This window comes from Balaenoptera musculus, chromosome 2 (genome assembly GCF_009873245.2).
Source record: "Balaenoptera musculus isolate JJ_BM4_2016_0621 chromosome 2, mBalMus1.pri.v3, whole genome shotgun sequence".
NCBI lineage: Eukaryota > Metazoa > Chordata > Mammalia > Artiodactyla > Balaenopteridae > Balaenoptera > Balaenoptera musculus.
Window position 1 is genome coordinate 127,363,856 of NC_045786.1, and position 25,828 is coordinate 127,389,683.

The window sequence follows — 25,828 nt, forward strand, 5'->3', positions numbered from 1 at the left end:
ATCCCTCACTCCCTGTTGAGTGGTTCCTATACATCAAATTTTAAATTCCCAAGTTTTGATTCTCATACATTAAATCTATTACTTTGGTTCAGTTCTTTATTATGGAAAGTCACAAAAATTAATCTCATGCCAAGTTTACTCATTTGGAGGTGATGGAAAAGGTACTGTTTCCTCTGTAGTTCTGATATTTCATTGATTTCCTAATATAGAGGACATTAGCCATTTAGTGTGAAAAGTATGAATTTTTCTGATAAATCTTATCTTGTCCCCAAACAGAAAGTAGAATCCAGGACTGTGGGATATTGGTGGCGCTAAACAGAAACACTAACGATTTACCATATATACTTAGCTTGACTTCATTAACTTTTTGGAAATGAACGTGTTGGGAAAGCGAATCTAATGTCATCCATTAAATAAGAAAAATGGAAATTAGATCATTAAAGTGAATGTGGCTGGTGCCAAGGCGAACACAATGAAAAATGCTTTATTACTCTTCCTTATTTCAAAGCAGCCCTTTAATTAAGATTTCTTCCACCAGCAAAACTAATTTCACAAGTTTATACAGCCAGCATATTTCAATTTACACTTCTTGAAAGTGGTCCTTTTGCATTATAGGGATTTTTTTTCTTACTTTTTAAAAAATAAATTTATTTATTTGGCTGCATTGGGTCTTTGTTGCTGCGTGCTGGCAGCAACTCTTCGTTGCAGTGAGCAGGCTTCTCATTGCGGTGGCTTCTCTTGTTGCAGAGCATGGGCTCTAGGCACACGGGCTTCAGTTGTTGTGGCACGTGGGCTCAGTAGTTGTGGGCTCTAGAGCACAGGCTCTGTAGTTGTGGTGCACGGGCTTAGTTGCTCTGCGGCATGTGGGATCTTCCCGGACCAGGGCTCGAACCCGTGTCCCCTGCATTGGCAGGCGGATTCTTAACCACTGTGCCACCAGGGAAGCCCCCATTATAGGGATTTTTTTAAAAAACATCTTTATTGGAGTATAATTGCTTTGCAACGGTGTGTTAGTTTCTGCTTTATAACAAAGTGAATCAGCTATACATATACATATCTCCTCCCATATCCCCTCCCTCTTGCGTCTCCCTCCCACCCTCCCTAGCCCACCCCTCTAGGTGGTCACAAAGCATCGAGCTGATCTCCCTGTGCTATGCGGCTGCTTCCCACTAGCTATCTATTTTACATTTGGTAGTGTATATAAGTCCATGCCACTCTCACTTCATCCCAGCTTACCCTTCCCCCTCCCCATGTCCTCAAGTCCATTCTTTATGTCTGTGTCTTTATTCCTGCCCTGCCCCTAGGTTCTTCATATCCATTTTTTTTTTTTTTTTAGATTCCATATATATATGTTAGCATACGGTATTTGTTTTTCTCTTTCTGACTTACTTCACTCTGTATGACAGACTCTAGGTCCATCCACCTCACTACAAATAACTCAATTTTATTTCTTTTTATGGCTGAGTAATATTCCATTGTACATATGTGCCACATCTTCTTCATCCATTCATCTGTCGATGGACACTTAGGTTGCTTCCATGTCCTGGCTATTGTAAATAGAGCAGCAATGAACATTGCGGTACATGACTCTTTTTGAATTATGGTTTTCTCAGGGTATATGCTCAGTAGTGGGATTGCTGGGTTGTATGGTAGTTCTATTTTTAGTTTTTTAAGGAACCTCCATACTGTTCTCCATAGTGGCTGTATCAATTTACATTCCCACCAACAGTGCAAGAGGGTTCCCTTTTCTCCACACCCTCTCCAGCATTTATTGTTTCTAGATTTTTTGATGATGGCCATTCTGACTGGTGTGAGGTGATACCTCATTGTAGTTTTGATTTGCATTTCTCTAATGATTAGTGATGTTGAGCATCCTTTCATGTGTTTGTTGGCAATCTGTATATCTTCTTTGGAGAAATGTCTATTTAGGTCTCATTATAGGGATTTTATGTTTATTATCCAGGAAGGAAATGAGACCTAAAGGCAAGGGAGACACCTCAGCATGGTGGGGTGACAATTGTCCCGCTCAGCTCGGGCAGACATAGTGAATGGTAACATTTTTAGTTCCTTGGACCCCGTTTAGTATTATCTATTTTTCACATCAACAGCAACTCTAAGAATTATTATTGGCGGTATCAGGCTGGCTCTAGATTTTATCCCTCCTTGAATGTGTTGATGAAAGTAGAAACCTGAGTACCAGTAACATTTCCAGTTGCTGGCTTCTGTGAAGATGGGGCAGCCGAAATTCGATAACTGTTCAGAATATTAATTTAAGCTTCAACCTGACAGCCAATGATCACTAGAACATATAGTACTGACCCAGCTGCTCAGCTTTCCTAGAAATGACTTGATTACACAGTTAGAACAGCTGCTGGAGCTAGCCAAAGACACAGGGGGAAAAAAAAAACAGTCAAAGGAAAAATAAGGCAGGATTAATTTGTGGTCTAACTCATTAAGACCTCCTGCTGTCATCCTTTGCCAAGCCACTGAGCCTTCACTTCTTAGAAAATGATCACATGCCTCCAGCTACTGTTATTAGTTTCCATGATTTTGCAGAAATCATAACACCCACCCCTAGGAATCATTAAAAGCTCTGGAGCATGTAATTTGTTCAAAGTGGGAAAAGCCTTCCCAAGGAGGCCAGGGATGGTCCACAGGGCTTTGGCCCTTCTCTCTGGTGGTGGTAAACCACCTGTACAAGTGGCTACACATGCCCAGCGTACTGGTCACATTTCTGCCATCCTCCCCTCCCCCTTCTTCTTTTCTCATCTTCTTTCTTCTCTCCTCTTTCCATCTTTCCTTCTCCTTTTCCTTGTCACCCTCTGGATGCTGGAGTGATGTTGAAGGTGAGGCGTCAGGGACATAGCCAGATCTGAAGCTACTGACAACGCACTTGAGTCATCTGTACCCATCACTCAGTTAATCCTTACAAGAACCTTAAGAGGAGGCATATCTCCCCATTACATAGGTAGAGGAATTGTGGCTTAAAGAGGTTGTGTCATTTCTTTAAAACCATTAAACTCGTGATTATGCAATTTCTTTCTGTTTCCAAACCTCTCTTCTCTGCTCTGCTCTGTGATGCTGAGGCTAGGACCCTGCAAATCACATTTCTGCTTTGTCTGTGGCTCTTTCTTGGCATGTGAGAAGGACAGTCTAAGGCTAGATGAGGAAGAAGGGACTTTCTTCTCCCTGCTTGCTTCCTGGTACTCTCAGCACCACCCCAGTAATGGTTTTTCACCTCAGCAGCAGCAGTAATTTTCCACCTTCCTAGAACCAGCCCCTCAGAAATACCAACATCAGTTGACTGGCACCCCCTTCCCAGAGGTCTGGGTCCCAGTTATAAAGGGCCCTACTCCAAGCTTCTGGGTTCTAATAACCTTATCCTCTTCTCTTTGTGCCACTAGCCTTGGGGGCAGGAACTGCTTCCTAAAGTTACTATCTTTCTGGTGCCCCAATATTTCCTTTTACCTTTTCAGGTCTCTGACACCCTTTTAACCAATTCCCACTATTAAATTCTTTTCTGTTAAAATTATTGGTTTGGTTTCTGACTACTACACATAGGAGCAATAAGATTCAGAAACAAGTATGTCTGACTCCAAATGCAGGCCCTTGATTTTTGTTCTGTGCTATTCCTCTCCACGTCCACCCCCATTTGCAAGCTGGTGACAAAGATTCTTTGCTTGACCAAACTTTACTCAAGCTCTTGAATCTTCTCCTAGGCCATCAGTGCACTGCCTAGTTTTACCAAGAACCCTGCTAAGTTAGTTTAACCAGATTCCTCTACTCCCCTTGATATCTGATCACCCTGGATATCTGATCAGTTCAGTGATGTCCCGCCAAGTGATCTCTGATCACCCTGGCCTGCTTTCAGCAAGAATCCTGTTAGGTCAGTTTAGCCAGAACCCCCTTTATCCCTAATGCTTCCTCTTAGGGATAATTTTCCATCCACTGACCCCCTGCTCCCTGCTCCTTGGCTACAAATCCCACTTGCCTTGAGCCCAGTCTCTCTCTCCCACTGTAAAATCCCATTGCCGTGGTCCCTATACCCTCACGATGGTCCTGAATAAAGTCTACCTTACCATCTTTAACAAGTGTCATTAAATATTATTTTCATTAACATTGACACTCGAAAATCAGTTTGAATCAAGTGTAACTAGGAACTCAAGTTACAGTCTTTCGGTACATCTTTGGGGGAAAGTCCTAAACATTACTGTATTGATTATTGAAGATTCCACTCACTGTTAAATGGTTTGGAAAGCACCTGGCCTACCGTAAGTGAATATGATAGCCTCAGCTAAGTAAGATGGAGCGCTGATTAATATGTTCCTAAAAAGATCACAGAATTGGCACATTGCAAGTCACAGCAATAATGGGAATTTACCAGCTCTGAGTTTTGACTGGAAATCTCATTTCTATAAAAGCAGGACATATGATATATTTTTGACCTTGTCTTGGTGATAATTGTATTTTGCAGAGGAAGAGGAAGAAACACAAAGAACTTTCCTCCTAGATTTAATTCTGACCTCCCAGGAAGAACTGGTTATTGAAGCAGGAATACAGGAACCTAGAGGGCTGGGAATCAGGGAGTGTCTTTCACATGGGGGATTAAAATGTCCAAGAAAAGCAATTCTGGAGAGGCTCTGACATGAATCCTAAATGTCAGTATACAGCTCTCAGAAGCTCAGAGGAAAGTGTAGTCTAGTCCCATAACCAGACAATCAGAAAGAGAAAACTGTATAAGAGGATGACAGGATCTCAAAAATAAAATTCTAAGGATGTAAGAGTGTGGCTCTTGATGAGGAGTGAAAGGGATTGGCCTCCAAAAACACCAGTGTGCCTGCACAGAGAGCCGTTTGATGAGCTTAACATATCAAAGGGCACAAAATACAGCTGATGATCTGTGAACGCCTCTTTGTTTCAGGTACTGTCTAGAGGGGAGCAACCCAAGTCACTGCCTTCCATATACTTACACTTCTGGGGAGGAAGTGTAATAAATAAACAAGCCAATAAGTAAACAATAAACCTGTAAATATATAAAGGATGACAGGTAAGTACAATAATGTTATATGTGTGCACTAAAACTATTGAAATTGACAATATTCTACCATTTTTGACCTACAAGAAGGGCAGTTTCATAAAGTGCCATCTGCAGTAATGTTGGGAGGGTGAGATTCTACATAAGGTTGTGAGAAAAGGCCTCTCAGAGAAGCTGACATATGAGTAGAAACCTGGACACAGTGAGGAAACGAGCCATGTAAAAAGCGTGGGAAGAGTGTTCCAGAAAGTTATAAGGGAAAAGCAAGTTACAAGATTTTGAGGGATGCTGGGTCTGTGTCAGGAACATCCAGAGGCCCAGTGTGGATCCAGTAGAGGTGTGGAGGCAAAGAACAGTAAGAGGTAAGATGTCAGAGGCAGCCAGAGACAGAGACAATTCACATAGGGTCTTACATGACCTACAGGTCGTGACAAAGACCTTGAGTTGGTATTCTGGGAATAAAATGAGAAGCCCTTCGAAGTAGGAGAGCAGAGGTGATATGATCTGAATACTATTTTTTAAAGATCCATCTTGGGAACCCTATGGAGATTAGCTTATAGAGGGGCAAGCATGGAAGCAGAGTGACCAGTTAGAAGGCCATTGCAGGAATCCGGGAAGGAGGTGACGGCCACAGGGGAAGGTTGTTAGCAGTGAAGGTGGCAAGAAGGGGAAGTGGTAGGCTTTAGGATGTATTTTGAAAGCAAAAGTGGCAGGATTTGCAGATTGCATTCGACCTAACAGTTGAGAGTGAGGAGTCAAAGATTACAGCAAGACTTTTGGCCTGAGCTACTGCAGAAAAGATGGAACCATTTACTGAACTAGAAAAGAAAGAAGGTGGACATTTACTTGGGTGGAAAAAATAAAGAGTTTGACTTTAGGTATGTTCAATGCAACATTCTTCTCAGACAACCAATCTGAGAGGCTATATAGGCAGCTGGATAAACAAATTTAGAGTTTTGGGGAAAGGGCAAGACTGGAGATATATATCTGGAAGTTATTAGCCTACAGATTTATTTAATGCATGGACCTGGTAGAAATCACCTAGGGAATGAATGTAAATAGACCGGAGAAGAGGTCTAAGAGTGCCAGGGGACCCCAACCAGTTAGAGGCTGTGAAGAAGGGGACCCCTCACAGAAGCCACAGTCCTATTTGGAAAATGGTCTTTTCAGAAGGTATAGGGAAGCTAGAGAAACATCCACAGGAGAATCTTCAGGCTGTAGCAGTTCAAAGAAATATGAGGGCTGGACTCCAGAGAACCACTCCCTCCAGTGAGATAAACCCCTGTGCTACCTGCACCTCTCCCCAACCCCAAGTGACAAAAGTCAGTTCTACGCACCAAACATAAGCAAGTCTGTCAGCCCAGATATTTCAGGTATAAAAAACCCTCTTGCCATTCCCATGGGCACAACAATTATAACTAACAAATACTCATCAAAATGCAGGCCACCTTCTGGAAGTTTTTCAGAAAGCAGCTTCCTGCCCAAGGTGTAAAAGGTCTGGGTACAAGGAAACCCAGTGGGCAAATTCCCAGACAAGCATTGGCAAAAATACTAAAAGACAAATGATTAAATTAATTAGAAGACTAAACAGGGGGAAAAACAGGAGAATTCAACTAGATTGTCAAAGGTGACGTAAATTGCAAATAAAGAGCCATTCCGGGCAGTGCTGTTTGGAGACTACCTCTAGAATACTGTTATAAACCCATAGAAAAGCCCTCTGGGAGAGACCAGATCTCTGTCTCCCAGGGCATTTAAGTGTGTCACCAGGACTTGCCCCTCTGGCTACAGAGCTGGGTAGGGGATCTATCTGCCCATCCCAACCTCCCTCAGATACCCAGAAGAATAAGAGATGCCCAGCAAGAGAGGACCCAGTTAGGTACACCAATCAAAACTGCTTCTTGACTCAGGGTGCTTTCACCAGTTGCAAATTAATGTTTCCATTCTAAATATCTATGTAGATAGATAGAGCGACAGACAGACAGACAAATGCTGGTCTTGGGGTCATGGGATGTGTACAAAAGGTATTCAGAGTTGATAGATTTAAAATACAAATAAAATACAGTGTTTACCTTGTGTATTACTGGTGGGAATGTAAAATGTTTAGCCCCTGTGGAAAACACCATGGCAGTTCCTCAAAAAAATTAAACATAGTATTACCATAGGATTCAGCAATTCCACTTCTGGGATTCTTTTCACTTCTTTCAAAAGAAATGAAAGCGGGGATTCAAACAGATATTTGTACATCCATGTGCATAGCAACATTATTCGCAATAGCCAAAAGGTAGAGGCCATCTAAATGTCCATCAACAGATGAATGGATTAAAAAATGTGGTATATACATCCAATGGAATATTAGCTTAAAAAAGGAAGGAAATTCTGACACACGCTACAACAGGGATGAAACTTGAAGACATTATGCTCAGTGAATTAAGCCAGCTACAAAAGGACAAATACTGTATGATTCCACTTATATGAGGTACCTAGAGTAGTCAAACACACAGAGACAGAAGGTAGAATAGAATGGTGGGAGAAGGAGGTATTAGGGAGTCACTGTTTAATGGGAACAGAGTTTTAGTTTAGGAAGATGAAAAAATTCTGGAGATGGATGGTGGTAATGGTCGCACAGAAGTGTGAATGTACTTAATGTCACTGAGTCGTACACTTAAAAATGGTTAAAATGGTAAAAACAAAATTACAGTATTCAAAGAGTATAAAGTTAAAAAAATGATTAGCAAAGGTGTCTCAAAAGAATTACTAAAATTGCTTACTTGGAAACAAAAATCCCATTGTTAATATTAAAGAAGACATCTTTTAAAAATATGTAGGTGTGTGTGTATGTAAAAGTTGGTGTGTACGTGTTGACACAATAATTTTTGTGTGCATTGCCTTTAAGATTCTATTTCTTCTCTTTGTGTATGTGAAAGCTATAAATTCATCAGTGAAAAATTACAGATCTCAGTATGGTTCTGAAAGCTAGGGGACAGGTGTGCTGGAGGAATAAAACTGGACTTTAAATAATTAAGCCAAGATGATTGTGTTAATTAACTTACATCCTTATCATTAATTTTTCCCCTGACTTTTGGGGAAGGAATAGTTTTTGTCTCAAAAGCAGACTTTAGTGACCTAATGGTATGAAAAGCAATCAGAGATAATGAGGCAAGGAAATTTAAACGGAAACATGCCAGCAATTATTAGTTTAATTGAAAGTTTTTATGATTTTGGCCTGAACTCAGTGCTTTTTCCTGCTGGGCTATAATGTGGGCAGGGGAAGAGTAACAGTTTGTTTTTCTTTTTTAATGAACGTATTCACTAAGTAATTTTGAAGCTTTTATTGACTTAAAAATTAAAAGTCAGTAAAAACAAGTATTCTAACAATTTAAAAATCTGTCATATTTCAGTTGAGAGATTTTCTTTTCTTTCTTCTTAAGCCGAGATGTAATTGACATGCAACATTGTATTAGTTTAAGACAGACAAGTTTAATTAACATCCATCACCACACACAGTTACAACTTGTTTTTTCTTGTTATGAAGACTTTTAAGATCTACTTCCTTAGCAACTTTCAAATACTGTGTACAATTCAGTGTTTTTAACTATAGTCACCATGTTTGTACTTTATTTCCCAGAAGTTATTTGTCTTTTAACTGGAGGTTTGTACCTTTTGACCCCTTTTATCTATTTCTCCTCCCTACCCCACACCTCTAGCACTACTAATCTGTTCTATGAGTCTATCATTCCATGTAAGCTTTCTGAGTAAGAAAGTAGCCTTGTATTCCGTAATCTTGTATGCACTCACTAAAAAATCTTTATATGCATTTTATCACATTTCAAATTAATCTATCTGCCAAAAAGAAAACCTTGTGAGCAGGATTTGCTTTGCCTAGTAGGTTATACTTCTACATTTTAAGTTTCTGAAGAAAAAAAGAAGTCCTTTATCTTATATCTTTAGTGCCCTAACAACTGATCATTAAAATAAAATACTCCTCATTAAAAAAAAAAAAAAAAAAAAGGAAGCAAGGGTGAATTAGTACAGGCTCAAAAATAAAATGAAAGAATGTTACCCTAAAAATTCAGATGTTATAAAAACTCCCTAGGGGTCAGAGCAGGAGGAAAGAGGAAGTCTTTATACAGCAAGGAAAATAAAAAAGAATGAAGGAGAAAACACCATAAGATTTTTAAAATAAAAGATAGGGAATTGACGTCTTACAAAAGATGATATCTAAATGGCCAAGCACTGTATGAAAAAATGTCCAGTTGCATTCATCATAAGGAAAATACAAATCGAAACCATGTGGCAATACCACGATAACCCCACCATGATGGCTAAAAAGAAAAAGATGGAAAATATCAAGTGTTGGTGATAATAGGGAGCAAATGGAACTCTTTGACATTAATGAGGGGTGTGTAAGTTGGCACAACTGCTTTGGAAACCTGTTTGGCATTATATACTGAAGTGAAGCATATGCTTATTTATGACCCAGAAATTCCACTCCTAGGAGCCAACAGCAATGCGTACATGTGTTACACATGTTCACCAAAAGACATTTACAAAGATGTTTATAACAACAACCAAAAAAATGTTTATAACAGCACTATTTGAAGTAGACCCCAAGTGGACAGATGTTCAGCAGTGGGACGGATAGTGTGGTATATTCGTACAGCACCGAGAGTGAGGGATCTATCAGCTAACCAGCAACAATGTGAATGAATTCAAGAATATAATGTTGGGTGGCAGAAACCAGACACAAAGGAGTACATCCTGTATGATTGCATTTATTGAAACTATAAAAATTGGTAAAACTTATCTATGCTGTTAGAAGTTACTAGACTCTTGCTTGGGGGTGTGGGGTAGAGACTGAAAGGGAATGCAAAGGGATTTCTGGTTGTAAGTCATGGTCTCAGTCTAGGTGCTAGCTGCATAGATGTAATCAGGTTTTTAAAGTTCATCGAGTTACACACTTACGTGCACTCTCCTGTATGTATAGTATATTTCAAAAAATGTTTGAAAAATAAGGAGGGAATGAAAAAATAGCACTATTAACAGGAAAATATAAAAATGGGTTCCAAAACAGGGGCTCTTCTTGTCATTCTAGGGCTGCCAGCCCGAAAGATTACCGTGGTGCCCCGGGAGGGTGGGCGGTAGAGGTTGGGTTTTGTTTTCCTTTTCTGACAGCTGGTGCTACTCTTGGATAGTACCAACCAGTAGATCATAGACTCTGCACTGTTTGGATTTAATTTCTGGACATCTGAACTGAGGGTCAAGAAGGAAGGGCGAAAGAAGGAAAAAGAAAAGCATGACCACCACACTTTCCCATGAAGTTTCCACTATGTATTCTGTTTGTAAATCATATTAGTCACCCTAAAACCTAAAATGAAGCCATCAGCACTGTAATTCAAATATAGGATTTGGTGTGATACCATGTAACATAAAATGTCAAATTTGATAGGAATATATACAAATCATGTATATGTATGTAAAAGTATACACAAAAGGGTTGGAAAGTTACCTATGTATGTAACAAAATATTATAAAAACAAAGGGAAGGAACAAGAACAGGTACATTGAAAGCATCAACATGAGAAAATGCTCTAGGCAAAGTTTCTCAGCCTCAACGCTCTTGACATTTGGAGCCAGATAATTCTCTGCGGAGGTGGCTCTTCTCTGTATTGGAGGTTTTGGTGGCATCCCTGGCCTCTATGCATTAGACGACAGTAGTAAACACCCCCAGCGCCAGTCAAGTCATGACAAGTAAAAATGTCCCTGGATAAAAAGCCTCCTGGGGGACAGATTCACCCACGTTGAGAACCATGCTCTATGGTATGTTGCTGCTTTGGTGCTGTCACTCCTGCAGCCAAAGTCGAAGTCACATCCAGAGTGCAGCATTGACTCCACCTTCTGACCCATCTCATTTTTTTCCACTAAAAGGAGCCAGAGTTCCTTGGAGGATGTTGGAAGGAAAGCAAGATAGGCTGAAAACATTTTGAAACTATCAGAAAGCAAGAATACTTTTGGAAAGCTCTAGATTAGTGTTCGGAAAAAAAAAAAAAAAAGAGGATTCCCACTGTTAAGGTAGAAAAAAACTAAACAAATTTATAATAATAATTAATAGTAATAATTGTAGTGGTAGAGTCAGCTGGAATAAGTTATGTCTGTCAAAAGCATTATGATACAAAAATGGGCAGGTAATATAAAGTGTATATAAGGAAGTTTGTGGTATACACAAGTTTCCAATATTGTTACCACCCTCCAAAAACTGTTTACTAATCCATTTAAACTAATAAAACTTCTGCTCTAGTTTTAGACAATATCTATTATACCAGCCACAAATGGTAAATAGAAATAGGAAGGAAACCATTTTTAGGATTGCTTATACAAATCTTCCAATTTTAGAGTTGTTCGTGAGTCTTAAGTGGGGGATTACTAGGATATATGTTGACCATTCAGAATAGAAGTGAAGTTCTCAGGTCAAAAACTGCTGTAGCCATTTTGCTGCCATGAAGGGAATAGGCATGATGATAAAGAAAAAGCCAAAATGTGTGAAAAACCAAGACTGAGAGTTTGAGTCTCTGGATCTTACTGTACCTGAAGCCAGGGCTAAATTTGGACTATTCAGTTATACACAGCAATTCTCTCCAAGTTTACTTTTTAAAATTTAAGCCAGTATGCAAAGAGTTTTTGATCACTTGCAACATAAATGGTCCTAACAAATACAATATGTTCAGAAAATTTTTAGAATGATACGCACAAAACATGAAACTCAACAATACAGTTGCCTCTATGGAGAATCACTGGGAGTCTAAGTTAGGAAAGAAAGACCTACTTTCCATTGTCTATATAAATGAACTGTTTTTATTTTTTGTTTGCTTTTTACTTTTTCAATTGGAAAAAAATGGTTGCTAAAATTTTAAATAAACATGTCTTAAATCTGTGGTTTCCTAACATAAGACTAGTTGCATCCAAATCACCTCCAGGAACTAGTTAAAATCATAGGTTCTCCTTTGGAAAATCTGATTCAGTAGGTCTGGGGTAAGACCCAAGAACCTACACCTTTTAAATTTCTCCAGCTGATTCTGAAATCCAGCCACCTTAGGACATCATTCTAGTGTGTGGTTCTCAGCCCTGGCTGCACGTTGGAATAAGCTGGGAGAACTTCCAAAAGTACCAATGCATGCGTCCTGCCCCAGAAGAATCACACAAGGCTCTCTGGGGATGGTACCTTATAATGCTCCCTAAGCTATAATTTTTTAAATTGGACAATACCAACTGCTGGAGAAGACATAGAGCAACTGGAACTCTCATACACTGCTGGTAGGATTATAAATTAATATAGCCATCTTGGAAAATGTTGGACAGTATCTACTAAAGCTAAATATATACTTTCCTTATGACCCAGCGATTCAACGGTTAGGTATGTGCCCAAGAGAATTTGGCACCAAAAGACATGTACAAGGTTATTCACAGAAGCTTTTTTCATAATAGACAAAAACTGGAAGCAATCCAAGTGTCCGTCAATAGTTGAATGAATTTCCAGAGTCAAGACACAAGAAACACTTAAATTATTTTTAGTTGTTTTTTTTTTTTTTTTTTTTAAATTTTTATTTATTTATTTATGGCTGTGTTGGATCTTCGTTTCTGTGCGAGGGCTTTCTCTAGTTGTGGCAAGCGGGGGCCACTCTTCATCGCGGTGCGCGGGCCTCTCGCTATCGCGGCCTCTCTTGCTGCGGAGCACAGGCTCCAGACGCGCAGGCTCAGTAATTGTGGCTCACGGGCCTAGTCGCTCCGCGGCATATGGGATCTTCCCAGACCAGGGCTCGAACCCGTGTCGCCTGCATTGGCAGGCAGATTCTCAACCACTGCGCCACCAGGGAAGCCCTATTTTTTTTTTTGAAGTATACTTGACTTACAATGTTGTGTTAGCTTCTGGTGTACAGCAAAGTGATTCAGGTATAGATATAGATATTCTTTTTCATATTCTTTTCCATTATGGTTTATTACAGGATATTTAATATAGTTCCCTGTGCTATACAATAGGACCTTGTTGTTTATCCATTCTATATACAATAATTTGCATCTGCTAGTCCCAAACTCCCGATCCAACCCTCCCCCACCCCCTTTCCCCCTTGGCAACCACAAGTCTGTTCTCTCTGTCTGTGAGTCTGTTTCTGTTTCATAGATAAATCCATTTGTGTCATATTTTAGATTCCACATATAAGCAATATCATGTGGTGTTTGTCTTTCTCTTTCTAACTTACTTCGTTTAGTATGATAATCTCTGGGTCCTTCCATGTAGTGGCAAATGGCATTCTTTAATTCTTTTTTATGGCTGAGTAATATTCCATTGTATATATATACCACATCTTCTTTATCCATTCCTCTGTCTATGGACATTTAGGTTGTTTCCATGTCTTGGCTATTGTAAATAGTGCTGCTGTGAACATAGGGGTACGTGTATCTTTTTGAATTATAGTTTTGTCTGGATATATGCCCAGGAGTGGGATTGCTGGATCATCTGGCAACTCTATTTTTAGTTTTTTGAGGAACCTCCATACTGTTCTTCATAGTGGCTACACCAATTTACATTCTCACCAATAGTGTAGGAGGGTTCCCTTTTCTCCACACCTTCTCCAGCATTTGTTATTTGTAGACTTTTTAATGATGGCCATTCTGACCAGTGCGAGGTGGTACCTCGTTGTAGTTTTGATTTGCATTTCTCTAATAATTTGTGACGTTGAGCATCTTTTCATTTGCCTATTGGCCATCTGTATGTCTTCTTTGGAGAAATTTCTATCTAGGTCTTATGCCCAATTTTTGATTGGGTTGTTTGTTTTTTGGGGGTTTTTTTGTTGTTGTTATTGTTATTGAGTTGTATGAGCTGTCTGTATATTTTGGAAATTAAACCCTTGTCGGTCTCATCATTTCCAAATATCTTCTCCCAGTCCATAGGTTGTCTTTTTTATGGTTTCCTTTGCTGTGCAAAAGCTTTATAAGTTTGATTAGGTCCCATTTGTTTATTTTTGCTTTTATTTCTATTGCCTTGGTAAACTGACCTAAGAAAACATTGGTATAATTTATGTCAGAGAATGTTTTGCCTATGTTCTCTTCTAGGAGTTTTATGGTATCATGTTTAATATTTAAGTTAGAAAGACTTAATTTAATTTTATTTTTTTATTGTTATTTTTAAAAAAATATTTATTTATTTAGTTATTCATTTATTCATTTATTTATTTATTTTTGGCTGTGTTGGGTCTTCGTTGCTGCACACAGGCTTTCTCTAGTTGCGGCGAGCGGGGGCCACTCTTCGTTGTGGTGCGCAGGCGTCTCATTATGGTGGCTTCTCTTGCTGTGGAGCGTGGGTTCTAGGTGCGTGGGCTTCTGTAGCTGTGGCATGTGGGCTCAGTAGTTGTGACTCACGGCTCTAGTGCGCAGGCTCAATAGTTGTGGCGCATGGGCTTAGTTGCTCTGCAGCATGTGGGATCTTCCCGGACCAGGGCTCAAACCCGTGTCCCCTGCATTGGCAGGTGCATTCTTAACCACTGTGCCACCAAGGAAGTCCTAAAGGGCTTAATTTTAAATAAATGTTTAATTTATATGTAATATATATAGCAAATACATTTTACAAAATCAAGAGCTACAAAGAGTTGTATGTAGACAGTGAATTTCTGTCTCATCCTTGCCCTGTAGTCACTCAGTTTCCCTTCCCAGAGGAACTGTTAAATTTTTTCCAGAGATATTCCATGCATGTATAAACAGGTCCATTTGCTTTACCCTGAAAAGAAGTCAAACAGTAGAATAAATAAACTGTGATATAGTCATATATTAGAACACTAAACAGCATATATAATATACATACAACATATAAGTATACATACCATTGATGAATCACATAGACATTATATTCAGTAAAAAAAAAAAAGTGCATAAGAATGTATACTGCATGATCTTATTTATATGAAGTTTGAGAATGGGCAAAATTTGTCTGTGGTGATAGAAGTCAGGAGAACGATTACCCCTAGGGAGGCTTCTAGGGTGCTAGAAATGTTCTATATCCTATCTGACGGTGTACACAGGTAAGTGCCCTTGTAAAAATTCATTAAGCTTTCCACTTAAGATTAGTACACTTCACGGAACATATGTCATATTTCAATAAAAAGTAAAAATAAAAACAAACAGGAAAAAAAAATAATGACTCTAATGTACAGCCAGGATTGAAAACCACTGTTTTGTAGCCTCCAGCCCCAAAACAGCATTTAACAAATAGGTCACACTCTGCTTTGTTGATGGTATCTACCTTGTACCTCTTATTTCTCTGAAATCCTTTCAATTGACCCCACTGAAACTTGCCTTCTCATGTATTAATCCCCACTGGCCTGGGGGTTAGTGGGAAGGAGTGAATTAAATGCTGTAAATATCCAACTACTTCTCTAAACTTCTATTTTGAATGATAAGAATTTCTTATACAGTGATACCACTGGAAGAGATAGCTGAAAAGAAAATTTATCTGGATATTTTCCTCTCGTGATTATTTTCTAAACTGCAATATGGATGATCAGTTTCCTTTTAAATATTGTACAGTGAAGAGGTTTCTTAACATCACTGGCTGAAAGTGCAATTGATCTTAAAATATCTGTTCCTGCCTTCAAATTATGCTCACAGCTATCTGACTAGGATGCAAATTTCATTCATAACATTACAGCCCCAGCTCCAGCACATTATTGATAAAGTGCTGTATTTCAGGAGGGAACCAGCATGGTGCTGTTGTTCCCTGCCCAAAGCTGGCCAAGGCTTTTCTCTCTGATGCCAGTATCTGACATGAAAACAAATGGTCACATTTTACCTTCAGATTGAAGATGCCCTTTCAGTTCCTGGAATGAACAGAAATCCTGTTCAAGATCGGGATTATGAAATTCTTAAAACCTCCAATATTTAAGGTTGGAATCGTTTTTTCAAGTAGTGGGCTTATCACACACCCTAGAAAATACCCTTTCCTTATTTCAGCGATACTTATAGCAGCTATTCTGTTTAAAGCACTGTGGTCAGAATACAAAACAAGTAAGGCCCAGCCTTAACCCTCATGGGGTTCATCAGGGTCGTGTGACATGTGCAAAAGTAAACACACTATGGTACAGACTAGGCACGGGTTAAAACAAAAAAAAAGTAGTTCAGACAAAGTGCCCCGAGGGTTCAGATGTGGCTGGATTACTTCAGATTAGGAGGAAATGACCAGAAGCCCCTCTTGCCAGTCTCTGTCTCATGGTACATCTAAACAAAGAGCAGTCAGAGGGCAAAAGTAGCTGAAAAGCCATGCAAGCCCTATGCAACCTCTTGAAAAATGTCAAAGAGAATACACGAGATTGACTAGAGTAAATCCCGTGTCCCCTCCATTTCTATTTCCCACACTCTCTGACTCTAAGAGCCAAGCAAGCGAAAGGACGGAGAGTGAGAGAGGCCGTGCCAACACTGTGCTAATTACTCTTGTCCTATAGCAGATGGCTTATGTCATCCTCTACCATGAGACTGACATTATTGCACCTCCTTCTCCTCTGCCCATCAAAACAATTTAAAAAAATACTAATAACCAGCACTTGGATGATACTAATGATATGGTTAGTCTCAGTATTTTATCTTCATTTAATTTTCACAACCACTCTGTGAGGTAGATGTAACTCATGTCCATTTTACGGATGAAGAAACCAAACCACAGAGGAGCCAAGTAGCTTGGCCAGATTCACACAGCTGGTACATGGGAAAGGCAGACCCTGAATCCGGACTCTGAGTTCATGCTCTTCAACCTCTAGATTAATAATCTAGAGATTGAAGGGCATGGTTCTGCTCCTTGAGAAAGTCTCCCATGACCACAGGAGCTCACGCTTACAATCCATATTCAGTTAGTCTCAAAGTATTTCTTTATGTTAATCTCTTGCCTTAAACCAAAGCAATCCTGAGCAGGAAGAACAAAGCTGGAGGCATCCTATGCCCTGGTTTCAAAACATACTACAAAGCTATAGTAATCAAAACAGTATGGTACAGGCATAACAGCAGATATTTAGACCCCTGAAACAGAATAGGGAGCACAGAAATAAATCCATGCATATACAGTTGACTGATTTTTGACAAAGGTGCCAAGAATACACAATTGGGAAAGGATGATCTCTTCAACAAATGGTGTTGGGAAAACTGGATATCCACATAGAGAAGAATGAAACTGTACCCTTATCTTACACCATATGCAAAAGTCAACTCAAAATGGATTAAAGACCTAAACACAGGACCTAAAACTACTAGGAGAAAACATAGGGAAAAATCTTCTTGACATTAGTCTGGCCAATTATTTTTTTGGATATTATCCCAAAAGCAAAGGCAACAAAAGCAAAAATAGACAAATAGGAGTGCATCAAACTAAAAAGCTTCTACACAGCAAAGGAAATAATCAACAGAATGAAGAGAAATCTACGAAATGGGAGAAAATATTTGCAAACTGTACCTGCTGAGGAGTTAATATCCAAAATATATAAGGAACTCAACTCAAAGCAAGAAAATAGATAACCTGATTTTAAAATGGTTAAATGACCTGGATAGACATTTCTCAAAAGAAGACATGCAAATGGACAACAGGTACATGAAAACTACTCAACATAGCTAATCAACAGGGATATGCAGATTAAAATTATGAGATGTCACCTCGCACATGTTAGGATAGGTATTATCAACAAGGCAAAAGATAAGTATTGAGGATGTTGAGAAAAGGGAACCTTTGCACACTGTTGGTAGGAATGTAAATTTGTACAGCCATTATGGAAAACAGTATGGAGGTTCCTCAAAAAGTTAAAAATAGAACTGCCATAGATTTGGCAATTTCACTTCTGGGTATATATCCAAAGGAAATGAAATCAGTATTTTGAAGAGATATCTGCACTTCCATTTTATTGCAGCATTATTCAGTATGCCATGATACGGGAACAACCTACGTAACTATCAACGGAAGAATGGATAAAGAAAATGTTGTGTGTATATATGTATATATATGCTCTAATATTATTCAGCCTTTAAAAAGAAGGAACTTTTGTCATTTGTGACAACATGGCTGAACCTGGTGGACATTATGCTAAGTGAAATAGGCCAGACACAGAAAGGCAAATACTGTATGATGTCACTTATATGTAGAATCTAAAGAAGTCAGACTCTTAGAAGCAGAGTAGAATGGTGGTTTCCAGGGACTGAGGGGTGGAGAAAATGGGAAAATGTTGGTCAAAGGATAGAAAGTATCAGATATGCAGGATGAATGAGCTATAGAAAGCTAATGTACAGCATCACGACTATAGTTAACAATAGTGTGTTGTATACTGGAAATTTGCTGAGAGTAGATTTTAATCATTCTTACCAAAAAAAAAAAAAAAAGGTAACTATGAGGTGATGGATATGTCAATTAGCTTGATTGTAGTAAACATTTTGAAATGTATACATATGTCAAAACATCATGTTGTAGACCTTAAATACATACAAGTTTTCATTTGTTAATTATGCTTCTATAAAGCTGGAAAGAAATAACGAGTAACATGAATATGTTACCATTCATGTGTGTGCATGCCATCTCCACTTCTACACTATAAGCTATTGAGGACAGTCTATGATTTCCAGGGCCCATTAGAAATCCAATATTGTCAGAGTGCCTGACCAGAGTTATGGACTCAATAAACATCTAATTCTCTTTTCCTGTATCCCACCCCTCCCAGTGTCTAGCACAGTGCTATATCCATACTTGATGCTTCAAAAATATAGCTTGAAGACAAAAAGGACACAAAATAAATTTATTTCAGAGTTTTAGGCCTAAGCTCTATATATGATTTTCATCTCTCAGACTACACTTTGCATATTTTGTGCTGTAAAACAAATAATAATGGCGGGAAGGCTTACTACAGAACTTTCAGATGAATTACGGCAGACTAATAGCAATCTTGTCCTGAAATAACATCTGAGCTAATGCATTAGTATGATTACCCTCAGCCTCTCAGTGAATTTAAATCATTTTTTTTCCCCTCCTCTCTCTCTCAGTAAGAGCAATGATTAACCCGTTTGCGAAAGAATGGGAATGGAAAGATAAGACTCACAGGCACAGAATATGACTGATGGTCAGAGAAAGGGGCTAGCAATGCCCACAGAGGTCTGCCCTGGGCTCCCAGTTCCTTCCCCTAGCTCTGCCCCACTCCCCTCGCCACATGGTCTGTGTGCTTTGGGCTCTGTGTTCTGTCATGTGTAGTGGGAGCTGCTGGATTTCCTGCCCAGGCTCTGATGCTATAAATCATGGCTACTCAGGGCTGAGTGTGCTGTGTGCCAAGATCGGAATTGCCAGCATCCCGAATCCTGCAGACAAGCTTCCGCTGTAGCCTTCTCCTTTGGATCTGAAAACTGCCCTTGTGAAAAACAAGGTATTTAAGTACTGGGGGTGTCCAAAGTTTGCTAGGATGAAGTTGACGCACTATTAAACCAGGAAAGCTGAACTTTGGATGATTTTGAGGTTACTTTTTAGGGCATTAGATGTGTGATTCAGCTTTACAGACATAGGGGTTCTATCTTAGGGGAACACTTTCAGAAGCTGAGCAAGAAGCACATAGACGCCCTCTTCTGCCTAAAATACTCCTCACATAATCAACTAAGTCAAGGCATTTTGGTGCAAGGATGGTGCCTTAGGGATCGTATGTATCCCTTCCTCTAGCACCCTCTGCCCTGGAGCCTAAACCCCAGGCCCAGCCTCACCCCTTTGTGTTCTGCACCAACAAAGAAAAACTAGATCAACCAACTACTAGCAATAGATAACATTTATGAAGCACTTACCAAAGCCAGGCACCGTTCTAGCACTTTGTATTCACTCATTTAATTCTCACAACAGTCCTAAATGTAGGATTTATATCCACCCCCAACCCTACCTCCCAAATTTATGGTTGAACAAATTGAGGCACAGAGAGGTATGGTAACTTGCTCAAGCTCACAGAGTAGGTAGGTGGTAGAGTTGAGATTCAAACATAGGCAAGTCCAGCCCTGGGGCCCACTCCTGAAACACTGTAATGTGGCTGCGCTGAGAAGGAATATTGGGTAGAGGTGGGGAGGATAAGGGGAGGAGGTATGTAGAAGGAATGAGGCTGCACAGTGAAGTAAAGATAGCCGCAGATTCTTTGCCACTCTTCCCTTCAGGAGATGGAGTCCATCTGGGCTGCCCCATCACTTGCTTTGACCAATAGAATGTAGCAGAAGTGACATTGTGTAGGATACAGGCCTAAGTTTGGAAAGGTGCAGTAGTTTCTGCCTTTCTCCAGTTGGAAGCCAGATATAAGGAAGTCCAGATTATCCTGTTGTAGAGGCCACATGGAGGAGCCTGGAGGTGAGACATCTCTTGGATGGGGACCGCATGCAGGAGCCTGGAGGTGCCCTAGCTGACAGCTCACAGCCCCTAGTCATGTGAGAGAGGCCTTAAGGAACTTCCAGTGCAACTTCGCTGCCAGCCAAATGGAATCATGTGAGTGACCACAAGTGAGACCAACAGAAGAACCACACGGTCAACTCACAGAATGGTGAGAAATAAGAAATCATTATTTTAAGGCACTAAGTTTTAGATTTGTTACACAGCAATAGTTAGCTGATGCAGATGGTCGTTGAATTACTTGACCTTAAAGTTCCTTCTTCCCTTGAAAGTTTGTGAATTGGTAAAGTGAGATAGGCAAATGTGGCTGCAGCAGAGTGCCTATGTAGGAGGAGTATGGTTAGGACTAGATGAGGAATTTGAACTTTGGCTGGTAGGTTCTGAAGATGGAAGTGAAAGGAGGTGACATGAGAAGGTCATTTTTTAGGGAGACTAACATAGTGGCAGCATATAGGACAGACGTGTGAACGTATAGAACACATGTGAAAAAGAAGCAGCCAGGGGGATGGGATAGCTGAGCCAAAAATATGCAGTTAAAAATTACTGAGCACCAAGTCACCAAATGCAGAACCAATCATTCAGTTTTTAAAGCACAGATGTTTTCTGCTTTAACTACAGACTCTATCGACTTCACTTTTTCCAACTCTAAATGTTCTTGCTTTTAGAGATCCATGGGAAAATATATGGTATGCGATTGAGAGCCTGGGTTTTGTTTACCACAAACTTGGTTTGAAGCCTATTCTCTGCCACCTTCTAGCTATGTGACTATGTCTTAGCTTTCTCATATGTAAAATGGGCATAGTGATACTTGCCTCACTTGGGTATTACAGAGATAAGAAAAGATGATGTCTGATTTTGGTAAATAGCTAAAATGCCTACATAATGCAAAGACTCTGATGACTGTGTCTCTTTCACAGAACAGTCCCTGTTGGGAGTGTCAGGTGGGTGGGTGGCTCTTCCTATCTCCATGTAGGAACCCTTGGTAAGAGCCATCTTCAACACATGCCTTCCAAGGTTATTCTGGGCATGACCTTTCCAACCAGGAGGGAGGGGGATGAGTATGGAGGGGCACATCTAGGAAGTTGTATGGTGCCGGCCCGGAAGTGACACATGCTTCTACTCACATTCCATTGGCGAGAACACAGGCATGTGGCTACCCAGGCTACAAGGAGGGCTGGCAACTCCCATCTACAATTCTATTCAATGGAAGAGAGAGGGGAGAGAGAGCTGGATACTGGTTAACCTGACCGAGCTACCCAACCAGCCTGACAATATCTACCACCAGACTGCACCCAGGACAATTAAGTCAGCATCTTTTGGGGTGCAGCCTGGGCATCAGGATTTTTATATCTCCTCAAGTGACTCTAATGTGCAACAAAGTCTGAGAACCACTGGCTTAAGCCACCACTGCTCGGGCTTGCTATTACTTGCAGCCAAAAGCATTTCTAAATTACAGGTTCTCTGGGGCTATGCTTCTCAACTTTGTGTGTACGCTAGACTCACCTGGGGAGCTTTAAAAAATTTCAGTGTCCAGACTGTACTCCAGACCAATCACATCAGAATTTCTGGGAGTGGGTCTCAGGCACCAGTAGTGTTTAAAGCTCTCCAGGTGATTTCAACATGCAGGAAAGTTTGAGGACCACCACACTCAGAAGAGGAAAATTATTGGAGATATATCTTTGCACACTTCTCTGTCTCATGGTTTAAGACCACACTTCTCAAGCTTCCACGAGCATAGGAGTCACTTGGAGTCCTTGTTAAAATGCAGACTCTGGGACTTCTCTGGTGGTGCAGTGGCTAAGAATCCGCCTGACAATGCAGGGGACATGGGTTCGAACCCTGGTCTGGGAAGATCCCACATGCCGCGGAGCAACCAAGCCTGTGTGCCACAGCTACTGAGCCTGCGCTCTAGAGCCCGTGAGCCACAACTACTGAGCCCAGGTGCCACAACTACTGAAGCCCGTGCGCCTATAGCCCGTGCTCTGCAACAAGAGATGCCACCAGCCCCCGCTCACCGCAACTAGAGGAAGCCTGTGTGCAGCAACGAAGACCCAACACAGCCAAAAATAAAAAGATAAATAAATAAATAATTTTATTAAAAATAAAAATGCAGACTCTAATTCAGCAGGTTGGAGGTGGGGCCTGAGATTCTGTGTTTCTAACAAACTCCCGGGCAAGGCTGACCTACTGGTTCATGGACCACACTTCAAGTAGCAAGGGGTAAAGCAACCATACTGAGTTCTGCAACACTACGTTACAATTTAGTAGTTCCATGGGTAAAGATTTTTGATAATCTATACTGATATACTTTCTTGTTCTTTCCTTCAAGGGAACCATCTCTCCCTAAAAACACAACGAACACTTCCATATCTTAAACTTGCTAGAGGGCTGTTTCAAATTATGCCATGAGACATCCCCCAAAGAGGAATATTTAATTGCTATCCTCTTTTTGAGAAAAAATGATTTGACCTTTTGTCCAAGGAAGTTAGAAAACTGTGGGAAAAGAAAGTTCGTGTCATCATTTTTTATTTTAAAATAAAGTTTCTCACTTTAATAAATTTATGTCTTTAAAGAAATAAGAAAGCACGGACAATAACTTTTGGAAGAAAATGTAGGAATGCCTTCTTTAAAAGGACACAAAATAAGTACAAACCGCAAAGGAAATGGGTAAGTTTGACTGAACTGGAACTAAAACTTCTGTGCATCAAAGCCCATTAAAACTGTAAAAACACAAGCCATGTCCATTTCCTCTTCTCCCATTCTTTCTTGAACTTTATTCAGGCTTCCCCTACTCCTATTCTTCCAAACCGACGCTTACCAATGTCTGATAACCCGCCCTTTGAGGAACCCACTGTTCAATGCTTGGGCCTCAGCTAACTTGATTTTACTATTCTCAAGAAATTTTGTTCACTTGATCTACAGAATACATATCTCGTTGTTTTTTAAATTAGCTTTTTAAAAGAGATAAATTAGGAGTTTGGGATTAACATACATACACTACTATATATAAAATAGATAAACAACTAGGACCTACTGTATAGCACAGGGAACCATATTCAATATCTTGTAATAACCTCTAATGGAAAAGAATCTGAAAAAGAATATATATCTACTAATATATATATAACGTACATATATAAGCGCTTAAAGGCTTATAAATAAAACACTAAGGCCCATTGTCCCATTCTTCACCTCTCCTGATTCCTGTTTCTCAGTGGCAACGACTTTTAACTCTTTAGCTCTTTCTTCCAATATTTAAATGAATAATATTCTTAAATTGCTATTGTTTGATTTATCAATTTTAAATTGATATTAAATTAATATTACCTCCTGACTTCCCAGCAGAATAGAGTAGATGAAAACTTGGCTCATGCCCCCGTCTCCCCTACACCAAATGCACACGCACAAGCACGTACACACGTGCATTTTCAATTCCCTAATTAAATCTGATCGAGTATATCTGATAACTGTCAATTCCATTTTCCCCTATGGAAAACAGCTTTCTCCCTGAGATTTCCCTCTTCTCCCTTCACTGTTGTCTTAGGAACTTCCTCTGCTTCTCTCCTGTGATGAATCTCCTTTTCTTGGGTTTCCTATTGTCCTCTTTCGTGGTTAACTCCCTTGCAGATTGTCCAATAGCTTCCTGAGAAAGGGTGGAAGACAGGCGAATCTTCGAGGATTTATCTATCCTCAAATTTGATGCATAAATTAGCTAGAGGGAGAATTGCAGTTTGAAAATCATTTTCCTGAGACATGTTCAGGTACTGGTCCCTTGTCTTTTACTTCAGAATACTACTCTTCCTTCTCTTCCTGCTTCACTGGCTTTTCCTTTTTTTTTTTTTTTTTTTTTTTTGCCAGTTTCTCTTCTTCCTAATGACTTCTAGTGTTGGCATATCTCAGGGCTGAGTTTCTAGACATCTTTTCCTCTTTACCTTCACCCACTGTTTAGCTGATCTCAATGAGTTCCAAGGTGTTCAATACTATCACTATGTTGATGACTTGCATTCACTTCATTCCAATATTCACAAAAGTCTCAACCCATTAAATCATCAGTTCAAGACCAAAATCTCATCTAAATTTTATCAGCTCAGAAGTCCTATATCTCATCATCTAAAGGGACAGGAGAGACTCTGGGACAATCATTCCTGGCACAAAATTCCTCTCCATGTAGACTGGTGAAACTAGAAAAGTTAACTGCTTCCAAAATCCAGTGGTGGGACAGGCATAGGGTAGTGGTTATAGACATTTACTACAAAAGGGAGAAAACAGAAGGTAGAAGGGAATCACATGTCCTAAGCAATAATAAAATCCAGGAAAGCACATTCCATTAGCTTTCAAGGCCTGGGAATAACCATCTGTGGCTCAACTTGGGCCTGTGGCTCTGGCCCTGGGGCCAAGATTATTACACCAGCCTACCTAAACTAGCACACCTAGTTCCTTTCTGTCTTACCCTGCCTTCTCTTCCTTGGTAGTACTTGTAACCACCTGACATACAAATTTATTTGTTTATTGTCTGTCTTCCTCCTCCCTGAACTATCGCTCTTTTTTTTTTTTTTTAACATCTTTATTGGAGTATAATTGCTTTACAATGGTGTGTTACTTTCTGCTGTATAACAAAGTGAATCAGCTCTATGAATACATATATCCCCATATCTCTTCCCTCTTGCGTCTCCCTCCCACCCTCCCTATCCCACCCCTCTAGGTGGTCACAAAGCACCGAGCTGATCTCCCTGTGCTATGCAGCTGCTTCCCACTAGCTATCTATTTTACATTTGGTAGTGTATATATGTCCATGCCACTGTCTCACTTCATTACAGCTTACTGTTCCCCCTCCCCATGTCCTCAAGTCCATTCTCTATGTCTGCGTCTTTATTCCTGTCCTGCCCCTAGGTTCTTCAGAACCATGTTTTTTTTTAGATTCCATATATATGTGTTAGCGTATGGTATTTGTTTTTCTTTCTGACTTACTTCACTCTGTATGACAGACTCTGGGTCCATCCACCTCATTACAAATAACTCAATTTCGTTTCCTTTTATGGTTGAGTAATATTCCATTGTATATGTGCCATATCTTCTTTATCCATTTATCTGTTGATGGACACTTAGGTTGCTTCCCTGTCCTGGCTATTGTAAATAGTGCTGCAGTGAACATTATGGTACATGACTCTTTTTGAATTATGGTTTTCTCAGGGTATATGCCCAGTAGTGGGATTGCTGGGTCGTATGGTAGTTCTATTTTTAGTTTTTTAAGGAACCTCCATACTATTCTCCATAGTGGCTGTACCAGTTCACATTCCCACCAACAGTGCAAGAGGGTTCTCTTTTCTCCACACCCTCTCCAGCATTTATTGTTTGTAGATTTTTTGATGATGGCCATTCTG